General features: G+C 35.8%; 1 protein-coding gene across 3 annotated transcripts in view; it reads right to left on the bottom strand.

Annotated features, from left to right (window-relative positions):
* LOC118277302 (focal adhesion kinase 1) overlaps positions 1 to 20,579 on the bottom strand; it is a 175,868-nt gene that overhangs the window by 149,706 nt on the left and 5,583 nt on the right. The window contains exon 1 of one of the 3 annotated variants that reach the window (XM_050696633.1): positions 14,101 to 14,371. The exons of the other annotated variants lie outside the window; for them this stretch is intronic. The gene's annotated coding sequence lies outside the window, so the exon portion shown is untranslated. Of the gene's footprint in view, positions 1 to 14,100; positions 14,372 to 20,579 lie in introns of those variants that run through there. 3 annotated transcript variants of the gene reach the window in all.

The following is a 20,579-nucleotide window of genomic DNA, read 5'->3' as shown; positions in this document are numbered from 1 at the left end:
GAGAACAATAACAACAGGGTAATATAACAAACTATAACAATACAGAAAAACCAAACAAAAGAAATTAAGATTATAGTTATTAAGAAGTCCCAACATAGGATGTGGTATGTAGCCATGCTACAAAGGTGTAATAACTAGGCTGTGAAACTATGTGACCATTTCTACTGATACTAAGCTATGTAGCTGTGCGAGGAAGATGCGCATCTCGAGTATCTCTCGATATATCGATAGTAGGGAAGCTATCCATAGCACACGTCTTTCCTTGTAAAAAAAATAGACTAGTTGAGCCCGTATCCACCAGCGCTAAGCTATGTGTACCAATAAATATGATTGGTGGAAGCCAAACGCACCCACAGTAACGTAGCATAGCACATCACGGGTGGAAAAGCACTATAAGTGTAAAACTCAAACCAAACCTCATAGCTAGAGCAAATACAACATCAAGCAATGTTAACATTGCGAAAATTCAATTTTACGCCAACATTCATAGGAAACCAAATAAGAAATGAAGATATGAAGTCTACAATATCCTTTAAAGGCAGCGATTCACAGTGGGACCAATCAGTAAATGTAACAGCTAACATGACACTCCGGGCGTAGGGGATCCCGAGACGATCTCCGGCCACCGTAAGTGCGGGCCTGCGGACGGCGAGCAAGGGTAGCTCACCGCCCGAACAGAACCAGACCCGTGCGTGCGGCGCGTCGCGTTCCGCGCGCGCCTCAAAGAGCCATCAGACCACCACAGATGGGGCCCAACAGGGCTGATGCCTGATCCGGAGCTGCGGACTACCTAGCGGGTTTACCGGGGCTCCGGCTCGAAAAGCAGGAGTAGGAACGGGGTGGTTTTTAGTCAGTAAGAGTCTGACACTCCCTCTCGCCTCGCCCAAGGCGAGAAAAGTCATTGGATGATTTTCCCCCCTCAAAAAAAAAAAAAAAAAAAAACATACCTCCTTCGTGGAATAGACACAAAATATGTAAGAGATATGTTGAAAAGCTGGCTGGAATATAGTGCACGATACGGCACGTTTGCCACGAAAAATATGGGCTTAATCCGGCAGAAGACTGCATGCTATGAACCCCGAGTTATGGCGGATTTATGAAGCTTGGTCGGCAAACTAGCATGTTGGAAAGTCGTTCATTTGTGATGGGAATAAGATTCGTATGAATTTAAATCTTTCTGGTTTTTTTTATGATTATCTTTTAGTATGATAGAGGAACCTTACATAACTTTTCTTAAACTATGATTAAGTAAGAACTTCGTACAGTCATTAAAAAAAAACAATAAAGTTATTGAATAAAGTAAATCAACTTGATATTAATTTGTAGCCCATTTAAGTTAGTTTTGCCTCACGTGCTATGAAAGAAAGCGCCAGTAATTTTCTAGCCTTCGTACCCACTAATAAAATGATGATGATGATATAGGAAAAGTGTGAAGAAGCTATTTTCATAAATTGAAAAATGCTATAGTTGGAATATTAGTAAAGATCCATTTCCGATATTATCAACAATAGGAGTGTAGTAAAAAAACCAATCAGATCAAGAACAGTAATAATAAATCTTGATTGTTGGACACAATGGCTCGAAACATGCCGTTTAGTAAACAAAAGCTGATGCTATAGGTACTTATTAAGTTTATGGTCAGTATAACACAGGAAGAAACCAATTGATCTGATGAGGGCCCATCGGATAGACAATAAAAACATCATAAATTGAAAACATTGGCAGAATTACCATAAATTGTACTTTCCTGGACAAAGCCTGGGTATTTTATTGTCACTTTTGAGGTTGCACAATAGTTCATTAGATTAACAGACAAAAAAGAAATAGATGCAACTCATAACAATGGCTATTGATCTAAATAAATAAAAGTATTTATAATATAAATGAAATCCCATATTTCCTATATAGAAAAGATCTGTGTATAAAGTGTGAGAAAACCATGTTTCGGCACGAATGGGCCGGCTCGACCGGAGTGATACCAAGGCCTCAGAAAACCGACGTGAAACAACATTTGCGTTATGTTTCGTTGACGAGTGAGGTTACCGGAAGCCCAATTACCCCCTATCCCAATCCCCGATTCCCCAACAACCCTTAAATTCCTAACCCCCAAAAGTCCTCTGGTGTTTCGAATCAGGTGATCCATCAGCTTGTTTACCGGTTTATACAATAAAAAAAATCTTGCAGTTTTCTATAAAATTGCACGCCAATGCCATACAAGCAAAAAATTGTTTGTGCCATTGATAAAAACAGCACACACATCGCCATTTTTATTTTGAACAAACAATTCTTACACTGCAGCGCCTGAAAATGGCTGTAAAAATATTTCCATTTCCCTTCAAACCAACAACACTACGGTTCACCTGCAAAAAGGCTACCAATTTGTTATAAAACCAGTAATTTATTGAACGTTGAACAAACATTGGTCGAAACATTTGTTCACAGTTCATATGAAAAAGTATTGGAAAGTTGGGGTCCCGTTGGCCAACAATACCGATGTGCCGTGTTCATTTACGCCGACTGAAACGGCATTGTTGGCTCTAATTGGTGCTTTCGTCAAGTGGTGTTTCGTCCAATTTGTTTAAGCTATAAGTAGGTGTATGAATGACGATCTGATGAGAACTTAATGGTTCCAAGAATTGTTCCAATCAATCGATCTTGTTATTCATTGCGCTAAGCATCCTAGAATCGATTTTAGAAAATATTTGCGCATGTAAAGCGGTTTTTAATAAATAGATATTTCATAAATCTAGCTTCTTATTGTTTTACAAATCCTTTCCTAATAGATTTGACTCTTACTAAAAACACACTTTTTATATGCACGCAAAATGTAATTAGATAAATCCTAATTAAAATGACAAATTCAACCATGAATACTGCAATTTCCCTCCCGTAACAAACTGAAAACGGGACAGAAAACCATTTAAAATGTGATCTCATTCTAGAAACAAATAAAGAAATCAAGCAGAGATTTCATTAGAACTCAGTAGAGCCCCGACGCGGCATAATCGGTAGACTGCGGTAGCACAATGGTAGCAATTTGCCGTAATTACTACAGTGGAGACCGAGCTTAACTTACCTGAGCGAACCACAGACGAAAGACGAGCGATGGAAGTAATTCACTATGAAAAGGAAACTTTCTCCGGGGAACTGATTGCTCAGTTTGCAAATACATTTTTTGATATAACATTGTTCCCATTCCCAATTATAAGGTAACTGTAACTCAAAGAAACCACGAAATATTCCACAATATTCTCTAGAACTTCACCAACGCTACACACTCCACAAATTAATCAAATAAAAGTTGTTGATTGAACGAGTTGAAGTTCCAACTCTTTTCAGACTGCTACTAAAGCAAAAAGGGTTTTCTAGAACGTTCCGAGACGTTTTGTTCGTAACTTAACTCGATTTGGAGTCGAGAATCGTTTGAGTTCCTTCTTAAATTCATTTCCTGGATGACTCGGGAAAGCGGCGTCTCGATAGATCGAATACCAACCGTGCCTGCCCGTGGCCGCTTACGGAACGACCAAAAAGTGAGACAAAAGCTTCGTAATAGGTTTAGTGAACTCGATTTCAGAAGTGTACTAACATTTTAGACTTTGAACGACTTGTTTATAGCCGCTTTCTTGGAGGAAAACGTGTCTATTCTATTTATATTACCTTCTTTCGTAAATAATGCCTTCCTAAACAAACAATTTGGTAATCATTTCTATTCAATCAACCCTCTTCGCAGCGTGTACTCTATTTGAGTGGAACCCAGTGGGTATCCGTATCTCCACAACAACAATCCACGTGGAGGTAAAAGCGACAATATAATATAAATAGTGTATAGGTAATACCAGCCACGGATATTATTATCCACACCTAAATAACGTAGGATCCAATTAGCACGGACATAATATAAATAAGCCATTTTAATTAGATCGCACTTCCTATTGACTCGAGTACGTTCGTCCCACGTGAGCCTTCTCACGTTATAATAGTAATAAAAGGTATTGGTGATGATAAGACTGTAGTATATATGTATAGAACAATGATTAATAAAACTACATCCCACCAGGCCATTTCTCTCTATTAGGCGCGCACGTGCTTAAGCCCGAGTGACGTTGAATCACACCGACACTACGACGCTGGGCTAGTGTAGTATGGGCAAGTGTAGTAGAAACTTCTTATAAGGATACAAGTATTGTTTTATATTGCGTAGGAGAACAAGTAAATATTTAGGATAATAAATAACCTAAGATTAATTAGTCTGGAAAGTACCTGGCACTAAAAATAGCTGTTGATCGATATTGTGAGTGGAATATAATAGGTGTTATTCGCTTAGACGCCATTTTCTTATGTCCTAAAGTGGATTAGGTACATCGTATTTTATAATTTAGCCATTGATAGAACCTACTTATAATTGCAACTTAATACAACTTTAAGAAATCAACCTTAAAATATCTAATACATTGATAATTTATAAACTCTTTATTAACAAAACAGTACTGCATTCCCGTAGCACATTACCGATCAAATAATGAACAAACAATTTCCGCGATCGATCTTGAACAGAAGAGCCACTAGAAAATTCTACTAGAATTCTTCCTCACATATAACATGGCTGTAGTTTGAAAACATCGCGTACAGTATACGCTAACCATAACGAAGTAGGTAGATTCTATTGGCAGACCGTTTTTAAGGGGGGTAAATCATCCAACGACTTCTCCCGCCCTGGGCAAGGCGAGAGGGAGTGTCAGACTCTTACTGACTAAAGACCACCTGGTTCTTGCTCCTGCTTGTTGAGCCGGAGCCCTGGTAAACCCGCTAGGTTGAACGCAACTCCAATTTGGCAGACCATACCTACAAAATAAGTGAACACGTTCTAGAATTTTCTTCTTCACCGGTGAAAATTAAAGGAATCGGATTAACACAGGTAATAGCAGGATTTGTTAGCGAGGTCCTGTTTGTAAACTAATGGGTAGGTCCTTTGTTTGTTTTCAAGTTAGGCCAATTATGAACAGGTCTGTAATGGCTGGTAATTTGAGGCTATAACGTAGCGCCTTAGGACTGCAAGTAATGCGCTTTAATGGCAGAGCAGATTTAAAAAAAATGCCTTGCGTTTTCAAATTGATATTGTCTATGTGGGCTCTTGCTTACAAGTTTACTTCACGAAAGAAATAAAATACAGAAGATGGCACTCACTAACGTTCTAGTATGATTTAAAGTTATGTATTTAATTTTGGCTGGGCAACCGCACTTAGCAACTATTTGTGTAATCCACAAATTGTTGTTTCGGATCTGGTTTTCATATGTATGTGAACTTGTATGTTTGTAAACGCACCTACGACACAGGAGAAAGTCTTATGTATGGGAAAACGTTTACAAAATAAATGGACAACTAATATCAACGCAAAAAGTGCACTTTCAAATGTCAATTACCAAACTATCACTGTCATTCAATGACATATTTTATTGCTAAATATCATTCTATGGCTTTGTTATACAACGCATATGTTCATAGCGTTATTTATTATATCCCAATCACCTAAACATGTTGACTTGACTTACCTATTGCGATATTTCGTTAAGAGACTGTCAAACTTAAGTGTAATTTCACAGCGCATTCAACACGAGCTATTTTGTAGGCATTATCTGTAATTACATTGCGTAGTCTAGGAACTTTGTTGAAGAACACTTGTAATAAACGCTCTGTCTTCGAGTTCAACGAAGAAATTAAAGATTGGCCCGTGTTACCCGACTGTTTTGTTATCTACTTAACACTTACATAAAAATCTGTTTTCCTGCATTCAAAGGAATTATCTAAATAGCTACTAGACTGCTTACGGCTTATAGCTATGTACTAACTAGAGGACTGACCGACAAACAGACATTTTGGTTTTTTTATTTGTAATATTTGCTTTGACGTTTAATAGTACCTTCGCGGTCTATTTGAAATAAATAATTTTGACTTTGACAAAGTGCCTACAAAAGCAATTATATCAGCTTTTCTACTTTGTAAGTTCATTCTGAAAGTTGGTGAAAACTATACTTAGGTTACTACAATATATGTTTGAGATATAGGTACCTATATGAAAAAATATTGATTAAGAACTGTTTTGGCGTCAACTGCCTTACATTTAAACTACAAAAGCCCCTTTCATGTCAATCCAGAAATTGGTTTCAGACGTGTACCTACCACACCTATCCAATCAACTCTTTCAAAAAGAATTCCATGAAAACCTACCATTGAATACACGTCATAACGCTACAATTCAACCTCAATCCACGAAAATTCCCGATAAGTTAACCAAAATCAATACGATAACCTTTTTTCGATATAACAAGCAAACAGAAGTCTCAAATCACGGTACACAAGCAATTTATTGGGAAAAACAAACCGAACCGCTCGGGACTCTATACACCCGTGTCAAGTAATCAGACGGGCTATCTAAAAAGGTTGGACTTGAGTCGTATTCATCGGTCTACATTTAACGATTATTGGAACTGCCACGTTTCATACAAAAACGAACCACTTCCAAGAATATATTCACAAATTTAGTAGTAGACGGACTCCAGACCAAGGCATCTAAATGCAAAAGACCTTTATTTAAAAACGTATGAACGTATGAAGTCCTACGTCCGCATCGACAACGTGTTCGCTTTTCGAGGCAGCAACGTGCAAAGCCAAACCTATTTCAATATGCATCCGAAATATAAGGCGTTGAAAAATTCATCTGAGAAAAGCATCTTTTACTTTTCCACTTTGAGACGTCGAATTGCGAAGCTACTTGCATATTTCACTGCAAGATTGCATTAAACTTGGTAGAAATGTGAGTATAATAAGACCAGATGTTCCAAGTCGAAGGTACGTGGGAATAGAGAACTGCACAATTGGTACAGATGGTATCTCACTGAAGGCCAGCCAATAGCTACTTAGATTTACGTACAGCAATAACACCGTTATTTCGCTCGTTAGTAAGTTTCTAGGACTGCACGATTATCAATGTGGACAGATATTAAAGGACGATAGACCTTTCTAGGCACATCGGTTCTCTCCGATAGCTTAACTTCAAACTGCAATGGTAATACGCTAAAGGGCAATTTCGCAAGCGACAGGATAATTAGCAAATTACAGAGAACGGACGTGAACACGAATGCTCATTACAGCTATAGAATTAGGGACAGGAAACAAACGGTAGTTGCACGAAGCCTTTGTGACAGCGGAAACGAACTTAATTCTCACCTGCTTAAAGGTGAAAATGGCAGCGGTCATTCCAGAAATACTTGAACAATGTAAGTGCTATAATTACAGCCATTCGAATGTTTGAGATGAACACCAGTTTGTGAAATTAACAACAAAAATACAAATCACAGTGTTGACGGGAAAAAGGCCATTTGCTAAATGGACTTAAAATTCCGGGGTATTTCGCTGACATACTTTCAAGCTTACTTTGTAACTAAAAGCGAAATTGTATATTGAATAGAACATATTGGGCATGGCTGTCGGTCACGCCTGTACAACGAAAGCGTGCCGTTCTATCCAATCCGATGACTGTTCATATGCAAATTCGTGCCGGCAATAGATACAGATAACGTAAGGTCGAAGGGGATCGGCAAACGACAAATACGTATATTATCAAGACAACCTTTGTAGCCAGCTTATCGACGGCGACAGAACTGATTTACCCGATAGCTGGGAGTTTAACGATTCGTTAGCGGTCCAATACCCAGAGCTTAGCCGAGCATTCCGACACTAATTAAAATTAAACATTTTGATCGCCGAACTAAATGGTGATTGAGCCGAAAGTGGAGCAGACAACATTAATTTCGTGCTAATACATTATCGTAAACAACAAACTCCTACAACAATAGATAATGGAATTCTATAAAAGTTCACAAAGGGAGAAAATCTTCAAGACAATACTTGTTCTCGTAACACAGTAAATCCAGTGGATTACAGGCCCGATCAAAGTTTAATCCACAAAGAACTCCGCAGACGGCGCAGAAGAAAACTTCAGCATCGCTGTAAATATTTTTAAATATTCTCCATCTTGTTTTATTGTAAGGATAAGAAAAATACTGGAGGATATTTATCGGAAATAGAAATTACGTGCTGAAGACAGATTTTCCTTCTAAGTGTTGTTGACACTTTTGACAGGTTTTTGACGTTGGCAAGGTTAAGTGGCCGGGTGCGTTGAACGTGGGCCTTTCACAGAAAGGAGCGTTTATCTCTTAGCGGTAGGTATTACTAATCCAGTAAGTACATTCGCGTGTTATGCACGAGTATAAAAAAGCGATACGACACAATAATCCGTTGTCGTTTCGACGTAAATAACTGCATTTCTGACATCAATTCCGATGATGTCACGTTGCTCGACGGACCGGAGGCTAAAAATGGCTGTAGTCTTGTTTGTGAGGGCTAAGGACGAAGGCCGAATTTCAATTTGGACGTACAGACTCAGTTGAATGGGCTCGCCGACCGACGACCGACGACCGTTGTCATGCAAATGTGGCACCGCAATGTTTATAGCCCAGTTAGTAGGTATGTAACGACTTTATTCAAATATCGAATTTGGAATGTAATTGAGAATATGGTATTGTTATAGCTTTTTTAGTAACGAATAGAGATAGATTGTTGCTTTTCGTACAATGTAGAAATAGCAGTCCGAGTGAAAAAATGTTTGCTGATGGCGTCTTTTAAGTGCTTCCAAAGAGTCACATTGGGAATCCAAACTGGAAATCCGGTATGCGATCGAGAAATACATGGAATATTACTTAAAAAAATCGATGTTAATTTAATAAATTACGTTTGATGTGAGACTTCAATTAACCAACGACCACTTACTTTCTCTTAAAGTTAAAAATTAAAAAAAAAGTTGCCTTCTTACCTCTATCTGTAGTTATAGTTACTTCGACAGGTTTAATTTAACATACAATACCATCTAAACACCGTATTGTGACTAGAAAACAACAGTCACCTATAGTTGACATCAACATATAAAAGCTAAGAACAAATTATACGATTCTTAAACAACACTGGCAACAAGGAGCTTGTTTGCCTAGCAATAAATTCCCTAGACTGTAAAATTATTACCTACCATACTCAAAAACTCTCATTTATAATTCTAGCCAACAATTTAAACAAACCAACAAACAACCTTCTCATTACAACGCCAGTTATTAATAACTAAAGCAACAATTCATAGAGTCAACAGCGGCCATTTTGTGTGCGGAAAATTGAAAATGAATGCTTTATATAATCTGTGGAAGGCTGTGATCACGCCCCCGCCCGCGCTGTCTAGTAAGCCGTGCTTTGGAACTGAGAGCTACAATCATGAATGATTCATCAACGCATATTAGCTAATAATAAACATAGACCGGGAGTTGGTAACGTGCATTGTAATTGCCTTGTCAAATCTTACCTAATGTCTGAAATGCTAAAGTGATGCTATTTGTTGCTGAGATCGCTAAAACTGCTGAACTGAATTTGATAAATGACCGATGAAAAGCCGATAATTTATTTTTCTTGTGAATAATTTTAACACGCAATTAGACCGTTTTTTCTAATATATTATGCATGTTCCTTTACGCAATTTTATGCATCTACTTATAGGTTACCTTTTACCCGACTTCAAAAAAGGGAGGAGGTAATATGTTTATGTGTTTGTTTTTTTACTAAGAAGTTTCATCGCTTTCTTTTCCTGTTATTTGTGCATCCTTTAGTTAGAAAATGTAATTATTAAAATAATGTCACCTTGCAATTTAATCTTATTGGCCTAACTTACTTAAAGTTTCATATAACCTGAGCTACAAACTGCACATTAAACGAATTACGAAAATAACTTTTATGTTGTTGACATAAAGGTGTAATTGTCATTATAACTTGCAAGTTTGCCAATACCTGGTCAAGGACCACAAGGCCGCTTATATCAGAAGCAGAGCTTTAAAAACTCGTTTATTGCCAATTTAGGGTTAGGTAACCGTCATGCAAATACGACCGTAGTAGGCCATATAATATGTGCTTCATATACTTATTATTATAATTATAGATCATTTCAAATATTACTATACTAAATGGGTATACGATGATTATGTTTAAAATACAAGTTTAATCAAAGTAAGGTTTTCAAAATCAAATTATAAACAAGAATGAGTAGACTGGTAGATAATGCATACGGCGTTAAGTCCACCTATGATTATAAAGCAGCGTAAAATAAATAAATTAACAGAAATGTACCTAAATTAAAACAACAATGTTCATATCTTTTTTTTTTAAGCCGGTAAACAAACAGTCGTAAAGAGCAGACGGATCGCCTGATGGTAAGCAATCGCCGCCATTAAATAATGAACCAATTTCAATAGAAATTGCCTTTTCGTAACTATAAACAAGTTTTCAAAACATGATAGACAATATTAAAAATAATATCTTATTATAATAAATGGATGCACCATTACAAAATGGCGCCTGCCTCCGGGGCTAGAATACAATTTAGTAATGGCTGAGATTTCCGCTCAACACTGTAGGCTGTAAAACTTTATTGTTAGAATATTAATACTTCTTGTTTTCGCAACTTGATTAATGAATGAACGTATAATATAAAAGTATACGCTAGTCCAAGTTGACTTGTGAAAAATTAAGTAGATCTATAACAATAGAGCTTTGTATAGTGTTTGGTTAGTTCAATCGAACATAATAGGGTAGATGACTAATTTTTTTTTAATGTCCGTCTTGTAGATTAGTTTTAAGATAATTTTATGGTTTAATTGGAATAAATAAATGTATTTATTCCAATTAAACCATAAATAGGTACCTACTTCTGAAATGTCAACAAAGAATCAATAATTGTCTGTCAGTGAAATTAGGTGCTCGTTCCAAAGTGTAGCTTCGAATGAAGCACAATAATATACATAGACAACATCTTTTAATTCCATGCTAAATGAGATGAGAATAAAAGACCGATTGAATCACAAAATGCCACCATTATAGACTTCTAAATCATTTAACGTGTAAAGGTGTTATTTTCTAATCTATTTGCAAAAATAAATATCATTTATAAACTAAAAATACAACAATATGTGCCTAGGTATTAAAACCGCGATATGACATAGTGTATCCCACGCGGAGGTCATTGACCCACCGCGGGAGTTAGATACCCGGTATGCTACTGAAAAGCTCCATGATTTATTATTTCTGTTATAACAATTTTAATTGTGTAATGTTAACATTATTACATTTTTTTGGTAAAACAGAAAACAATTAGGTAAGTACTGCATACCTATAAGTAGGTTTCATTACGAAAAAATAATGGATGGTTTCAAATTTAAAAGGCTGATTTGAAATTTATGTTATCGTCTTACTCACGTAACTGTTTGACGGAACTCGACTAGTTTCAAGCTATGCTAGAGGCACATAGGTATTAATGAGTAGCATTCTGCGACACACGACGCAACGATTGTCACTATACTAAATTAATTTTGTATGTCTCATAAAAGTTATCATAAAATTATAGTCAACCGTTACAAAAGGACGATGAGGAACTTGTGAAGTAGCCACAATAACTGCAATATTCAAACAATTACTTGTATTTCAATAACAATATTAGTGAAAAAGTATACAAAAGCAGTGTGCTCCCTCTAAATTCGTTTTTTCCGTAACTAATATCTCTACAAGGTACAAGTAATTCTGTTTAAACATTTTTAAATTTATCTTCAGACACTATTTCAATAAGAATCGATTACAGACACCATATTTATAATCTATAACATGTTATGACTTCGAAATTCAAACATTGACACTAGAAGATACGTCATCGGAACATAACTGTCAATTTAAAAAAGTTTTATAATAACAAGGCTATGTTTTGTGTCATCGTGTCATATTATCACACTTACCGATGACATTCAAAGCAATTGATTATATCTTAAGCTTTATATCAAGCATTAATTATCAACAGAATTACTATTGATTGATGAAACATAATAAAAAACAGTCGAAATAAAACTGTTTAGGTATATTAATAGAACGTTGTAAATTATTTATTTTTACGACTTTATTAAGAACTATTATTAGCCCAGAACAAATATCTAATCAACTAGCGTTTTCATCATCCAAACACGATTCTTTAATCATCTATCCCAATTCCCACCCTACCAGATAAAATTGACAGCTAATCAAATTAAAATGACAGCTGTCAAAACAAATTGACGTAATCCACAGATAAGTAATAATCGTGTTACAAATAACGAAAGCAGCTGTTCCACCACAAACGTTAATTAAAAGCTTAGGGTGTTTTAGTCAAAGGAGATTTAAACGTCACCATAGTTTTAAAGCTGTTAATTCGTTGATAAATATGAAAACCATTAACAATAAACAAATGATCATTTATTTGTATAATGTGTAGTAGGAAGCCCGAAAGAACATAATTATTATATTGCTTAGTAACTAAACTATAAATGCAATTATGTACCTATAGCGATGATAAAAACGTGCTATATATTATGACATTGGAGGATAAATCAGCATTGTTATTAATTAGCACCTTCTATAATAAGCATATAGGTACCTAACAGTGATAAACGTTAAAAAGGAAAACATAGTTTCAAGGTCGTAGATATATGCCTGATTAATATAAAATAGATATCCTCGTAATAGATGCATTTTAAAGTTTTATTCAAACTCAAACTCAAACTCAAAATATTTATTTGCACGTTAAGGTTAAATACAGGTCTTAATTATAACAACTAAAGCAATAGGCATGATAACGGGTTATGAAAATTAAAAATCTATTATTAGTCGGACATTACAATAAAAATTAGCCTTCTACCCTATTACTGGTGATGCCACCAACTATTGATCAAATTAAGAACTTAAAACACTTTAATTCCCTTTTTAAAAATTCGTACCTAAGTTTGAATTCCGTATTTCTGGCGTTCCATTCTCAAATTGAACAGGACAAGATGGCTGCTGATAAAAATTGCAGATTTAAGAATAATAAAATATAAATATTACAGCAACCTTTTACTGCGAACTAATTATAATATGAGATATGTATCATGTCATACAATCAACAAAATAAAATAAAATAATGACTGTCATATTTTAAAGGCGACAAAATCCATTTTTTCTGTATATAATTAGTTTTGTAAAACAATAAACATTTACATTAAAAATCACGATTATTTTGCAGTTCAGTTATTTACGTAATTGATAATAGCAGAATTATAAAAAAGAACGGAAACCTCGATACGCCTCGAAATATCTATACAACGCCTACGTAGGCGTATAACAACCTCTATGGTTAAACTGCATAACACCGCTAATTGGCAGAATAATACCCTTATCATTACCGCCATATTGTTGGCTGTGTAAAAAAAAAGAACAGTACATAACCTCTTAGAGTTGTATACAAAAAAAGATGCATAATTTAGGAAGTTTGCCATATAATAGTTACTAAGGTCTTAATTCAAGGAAATAACCTAACAATAATAACTAATTACATAAGATTTATGTTATAAAATTAACTTATGACTCGTTGCGCTCCAAACAATTAATGCATTTACCTATAAATACACGTTTATTAATTACTATATTCGCATATAAATTAATCTGCTGCAAACGTTATTCGTCAAAATTTAATGCCCAGTTAAAGTTCCTCTTGGGTCCTTCATTATAAATTCAGAACATTTCAATATTATTAACAAAGTTGGAAGTTGCTACAAATTAGCCAAAACAAAGCGTAAACATTCAATTATTTGTCAGACAAGTTATTAATTAGTATAATAAACTGCCGACAAGCTTCTAATTTGATAAAAGAAATAAGCTACTTACAATTATTATAAAACGTAGAACTAATATTGAAAAATGTTCCCAAGCAATAGCTTACTATAAATAAATGAGGCTGCTTTTTAAAAACGTTTTTCGACCGAAACACGGGTTTATTAAATTACCAAAGACATCCTGGGAACTTAGCCAAAAATATTCGCACGAATTCCGAGTGAAACTCTTTTTCTTTTCATGGTAATAAATATTAAAAACTCTCAGTTAAACGTTCCAAAATTATTCTCTGTTCACGGGGAAATAAGAGTTATTATGAAAATTATAACAAAAGTTAAACAAACCAATGCGTAAAACTTTGAATTTCCGTCACACACTAAACTATGCACTAACTTTGTTATATGCGAAATACAAAAATTCAGCACTTTATACACTGTTATACTTTTTACACTTTTTTTTGAAAACACTGTTTTTCCAACTCGCACGCTGAAACCATCGGCGAACGTTCGTCATTCGAAACCTACCGCAACGCGACGCCTGTTATCGAACGAACATTCCCGAAGCAGGGGATGCAGTGACGCGGGCGGTGGTGCCGGCGACCGGCGTGGCACTGCGGCGAGCGACCGGCCGCGTGGAGCCCACACCATCTCGAAACCTTACGACCTAACTCCCGGCGCAGACACGCGAAAACACCCTAAACACAAGGCCGCAAGGACGCGTCTCGCGTAACAACAACAGAGAACACCAATCGATGCTCCTGGAACAGGACAACAGATCTTTCCGCCTCCGCTCCTGTCACGTGACCAAAACGGCAAATGCGAAAATTTTCGACAATTCCACCGACAACAACACACGCGCGACTCGATCGCTAAATGAAGCGTAATTTTAATAAGCAAATCGACATATTGAAACGCATCGGCAGCGTCTCGGATTTCATTAGGCAATCATATAAAGCTCGGATACTTTAGCAGCACATGTGCAATAAACAGGCAATAAACGCTAAAAATATGGAATCCTTTTACAATAATTTGCTCTTTTTAAATTGTGTAAAATAAAATGCGAACCACTCTGAGGCGCACGTAGAGATAAGTTTTAAAACGGACAACATTGTTTCCTGGAGAGGAAATGAAAACGAATAATGTTCACGTTGAAGTGGAAGCAACTCCTTTAACAGCGCGGTGTAAAAGGTAAAATCGGAATCGGGCAACCGAACGGCGAGGATATGAGCACACCCACCAGCTAAGCCCACGCCACGACACCTGGATCAGTTGCATAATAAAGGCGGCTTGAACCGAGCCAATGCTCTTTGCCTTGCTTTAAACATTTTGCATTAAGTCACTTAATATTTTCATCGAAGCAAAACTTTTCATCAATGCTTTGTTTTGATGAGGTTTACTCTTCTAAATTAACAAGCTTACACCAAAGTTTTTCCGAAATCTGTCCGATAAATCCCAAAGTTTATGTATGTAATACATTTCGTTTACTTTACAAATACGCTGGATGCACATCCCATAACTTTCTAAGCATTCAATTAAAATGTAAAGCGATTGCCTGTTACGTTAACCGTTTATTTGTAGGAACGTTCCGTATCGTCGGTGGATCGGAACGATCTTGTTTCAACATCAAACACGAGACGGCTCGTATTACTGACAACACATTCTACATGTTTGCAAAACATTTCACATTTGACGGAGAAACGATCTGCACTGGGTTTACATGAAGCTAGCTGTAATTTTGTCACGTACCGTATTGATAGATAGAGTATTGAAGAATTTGTAATATAAAAATCGTGCTATTTGAGTTTGACAATGGTTTGAGGAAGAATACACCGAAAATATGAGGATATACTCATTCAAAAAGAATAATTCATACATATTACAATAGGCAATTGTAACAGTCATCATTATAACCATTCAATTATTAACTTAATTTGAACAGACAACAGTATAGGGACGATACTAAAAAAACCCAACTAATTCGGAAAACCTAATGGGTTATATTAAGCAACGAATACGAGCCAGTCACTAAATTCAAACAACAATTACATCACCCATTTAACACAAATAAATAAGCAAAAACGACAAAAATAACATAAATCCCGCAAATTCATTGAAAACAAAACTGTATTTGCGAAATACCGAGAACGCATTAACCGCGATAGTAAATTAGTCGCCGGCATTGAAACTGTGTCGCGTGGATTCGCACAAAACATTTGAGCCGTACTGCGGGATGGTGAAAGAAGTGACCTGTTCCGCTCTGCAGCACGATGCCGTGGGAATGGTAGACCAAACAAATGGCAAATGAGGCTATTCATTCGCTCACAGGCCAAGGGAGTGTGCAGATTTCCAATAAAGCTACTGTTACTGTGAAATTAAACCAATCAATGTGTTTCAAATATACCCAGCCCCCATTTGTTTATTATTCTGCCAGTGGTTTCGCCCGTGTAGGATAGAAAGTATGTGTTATTCTAGACCGTAATCTACCCCTGTTCCAAATTTCATCCCGATCCCTTCAGCCATTTTGACGTGATTGAGTAACAACCATACATACAAACACAAAATATTCACATTTATCATATCAAGAAAATGAGAAATTATGCCACTTCAAAATCTCGCGGAGATGTTTTTTACAAAGATATAACCCTGAGTTTTATGCTCTCTTCGCTATAATATGTACGCAAAGTTATCTAAGGACTGGATCCTTGTAAATACATGCTAGTTATATTGGCTCTTTCCTATTAACTGTCAGGCATCCAAGCCCCTCATCCATGGAGGTCATTAATCAGATAAATCGATTTATTTCAACACACTTCTTGTCCTTAGAATAAAATATGATTAACGTGGACCTCTTCAATACATTCTTGTTTGATTACAATTTTCTTGCGCCAACTAATCATGGCTTATGTGCATCCTCCTTAACACACGTCATTGGGTTTAACATTGCATTGTGCACTTTAAATTGTGGCAATTAAGCTTTATTTTCCGGTAGTTGGAGCATATTGTTCGAGCTATAATGGCCATCAGCTGTTAGTTAGTACTTTTTAATAAGTAGATGTCGTAGACATGCCGCGTGGCTTTGATAGGGCTTTCTGATGCAAATGCTCGTTCCAAGTGCAGCAGTTGGTAGTTTTTATTATACTTTGTTTTAAAAAATACAGTTTGAAGCACCGCAATCGAGATATCACAAAAGATACCATCAAAACTGCATAAATTCGTTCAAAGTCTTCTTTTGTCAAAAAGAGTTTATTTGTCGTTTGATTTTCACCATTTACGACACTCAACTTTTTATAATTAAACCCAAATACTAGATCTATTCCAAGCAAATTAAAAGATGATCATATAAGTACTACTAAAACCACGCACATGGCAACATTTACATTAAGTACCTCATAATGTTACCAGCTGCACTACTGTCATAAATGCTGTCATCCATCTTTTTTTCTAGTTACACCTCTTTAGCAAGTTATGATATTATGAAAATTATATGAGGCAAAGAAAATGCAGTTATGCTAAACTGGTGTCAGTCATCGCGAGGTTGAAGAATAAACTCAGTTAATATAAAGTCAAAGGAAAAAGGTGGAAATTGGAGACGGGGTCTTGTGAAACAAATTGCAATTTCCGTGAAGCATGACTGAGCTTTCTGGAATATTTTAGGCGTAGAAATGAATAAGTTTACTGTACTTTTCAAGTGTTTTACACTTGAACTTGAACTTTTCTGTTTATTTATAAACAGAAAATGGACTAATTGGAGGCTGATGTGTTATACTTTTGTAATGCAATTTTTTTATTTTTGGAACATTATTTATTTATTTAAAGCTTTAAACAGAGAGGAGTGAAAGGAGGGTAGGGAAGTGGCTGAAATCTAAATCTTTATTTCATGATGTATCCACACTTTTGTTCATATCTTTAGTTACACTTATTTCAAATTATTTTATAGACCATCTTTTAAAGAGCAATTAATCTTCATGACTACTAATTTTCAATGTTACACCACGCACCAACATTATGAGTTATCTGCAATCTGATAACATGAAAAGATTCCCATCCCTAAGCTATACTGCTATCTTTTACGGTAGTGATAATGACAACTCATTATGGTGGTAAATGGCAAGAAGTGGTCACAAATCTACCACAAACCGCTACATTTACCGGTGCATTATATGATAAATAATGAGTAAAAGATTGAGGAAAGATTGCGAATGGATACGCCAAGAAAATTACATACGAGTATCATATAGAAGAGGGTGACTTTAAATGAAAAAACTTTGTGATGTTGCGGATGTTGCGGTTTATTAAATAAGGAAAGATGAATTTGACGAAGAACCGAGGACATGACAAAGTGGCATTGCGTGTGCAGGAGATTTGATTGAATAATTGGTGAGATTCCGTCAGCTAGTGTCTGTAGTTGATGTTGATGGACAGTTAGAAAACCATTGTCCTTTATTCTTCGTTACAGACTAAATGGAATTAGCATCAATTAAACCAATTTTCATTTCAGGAGAAACTTTTGTGAAATGTATATTTCATTTAAATCACCGAAACGACTGTGATTTAAAGTGACATTACGATTTTAATTCAGTTCAACAAGATACCCAAGGAATAGTAATTTAATTATGTAAGTTTAAGGATGATTCATTTAAACACAAAAATATTATGATAAATTCTTTACTTGTCGCCTTTCGGCATCTTGGGTACGAGTGCAAAAAACTCATGTGAACTTCTGCAAAGTATTCGCCATTGTGTATTGTTACACTAACTATAATTAAAGTGATCAACTTTAATAACACCTTCGCACAACCGATGAGTATGTTATGAGGTCATCAGACTACTGAATACTTGTCATAATGATGAACCAAGAAACACTTATTGAAGTCCAATCATTTTGAGATCAAGGTTAAGTCTTTGACTGCCAATAGAAAACTGTTGAAGGCAAATCCTCGGCTAACGTTGGTCACCGGTGACCACCACGGTGTTCAATGTGTCAGGTAATTATTGAGATGTTTTCTTATATTTTATTTGAATTACTGATGGCAATAGAGCTACAACTGTCTTTGGTTAGGTAGCTGAGCTGACAATCTGGTTAGTTGCAAAACAAAGCTCTCTGCAGGCTTTCGTCCCTTAGGTACTTGAAGCGAGCATAAGATCGAATGACAACACTTGAGCTAAAGATCGACTAAGATCAATATCTTAAGGCTCTCAACATCAAAGATAACTTGCAGATAATCCGAAACGTTGGCAGCAAAAAGGTAAAAAAGATCGTCAAAAAAAAGTTAACAGGGTAAAGCCTTAAAGACAGGTGAGTTTAGTACACTTAGATCTTCGAAATTATGTTATTAAAATACTCCATTCTCCACATCGAAACGTTCGGTCGTTCTATCAGGCTGTTGAGGTAGTTACATCGTAGCATTTTTTGCAAAACTACAATTGTGAGCCCCAACCTTTTGGAAGTGAGCCAATAAATGGGAATTGGCCAACCGCCTGCCGTATTAGGACTAAATAATGTTCGCTAGGAAGCCGAACAAACGTCCATAATTACCTACCTAGGTATATGAAAACTTTTATATACAAGGAATAAGTTTTAGAACAATAGTAATGTATCAGTGTGACTATCATCCCATTGCTGATCTAATAAAAATTCTTGAGGACAGATGACCGTTCAATTAAGTTCGTTAAATACTTCGTTGCGACGTAGCTCATTCATCGTAATATACTATAATGAAGTCGTCCATGGGAATCATGGACGACATCATTATAGTATATTACTGTATATCATGGCTGTATGTCACGAATTCATACTTGTATGCCAATAAAGTAAATATAAGATAGTCAAGTATTCCGTATTTAGTAAATACATCGTATTGGTGGCAATCGATGTAAAAACCCACTGATTTAATTACATTTATTATTTATTGATCAGCAATAATAAATAGACGCAATATAAAACATATTCTTACACAATCTCATTTTATCAAACTTGCAACAATGTCACAACATAACAACGTATCTAAATCTACGTATAGAACTATTCACGATCAAATGGATGACTAACAATCGTCGCTCCATTAAACTTAACATAATTTGATGTACCGCTGACCTGTACAATCAGTGGACCTTCAATTATAGAGCCGTTTAGTCCTCCATTATTAATTTTAGACTCAGATAATGACAGGCTGGCATCTAGACAGACTGGAATAGAATGATTCTATGATATAACCGAATTCGTTCTAGGAAATCACTTTGATGGTGAAGAAAAAAATGTCTGTTTGATAAAAGATATATTTGGTAGGACGAAAATCTCTGATAGTAACAAAATATTTGGAAGGACAAAATGGACAATCGCATTTCATGATCCTCCCTCTAACTAAACACAGAATAAAAAGTATTTCACCCCCATTTTATTATCTCATAGTGCAATCTAAACAACGGTTGACATGACACATTGTTTAATAACGGTTATCCGAGCGTATCGGATCTGTGACGAATCGTTCAATAGGACACAAAGAACTGCGTGACTTATGTCTCGACATCAGCTGTGGAATGGAAACAATCGATTCAAAAACGAAAAAATGGTGTCATCTTTTAATAATCGATTTAAAAAGTTTAGCTCAATAAATGATACATAGTACACATTACTCTGTTAGATGATTAAAAGTAAATTCTTCTTCGTAATTCTATCTCTTGAAAAAGCAAAAGGTATCTTGTGTTTTTGGGCAATTACAAAATAAACTTCTAAACCAACTTCTAGACTCTGAAGGCTGAAATATCAAAAGTGGTATCTTTAGAAAGGATTTGAGAAATTAATCAAACTTCTAATAATCTGCGCT

This window comes from Spodoptera frugiperda, chromosome 10 (assembly GCF_023101765.2).
Source record: "Spodoptera frugiperda isolate SF20-4 chromosome 10, AGI-APGP_CSIRO_Sfru_2.0, whole genome shotgun sequence".
NCBI lineage: Eukaryota > Metazoa > Arthropoda > Insecta > Lepidoptera > Noctuidae > Spodoptera > Spodoptera frugiperda.
The sequence above is the reverse complement of the archived record's forward strand: the minus strand, read 5'-3'. Positions and strand labels throughout refer to the sequence as shown.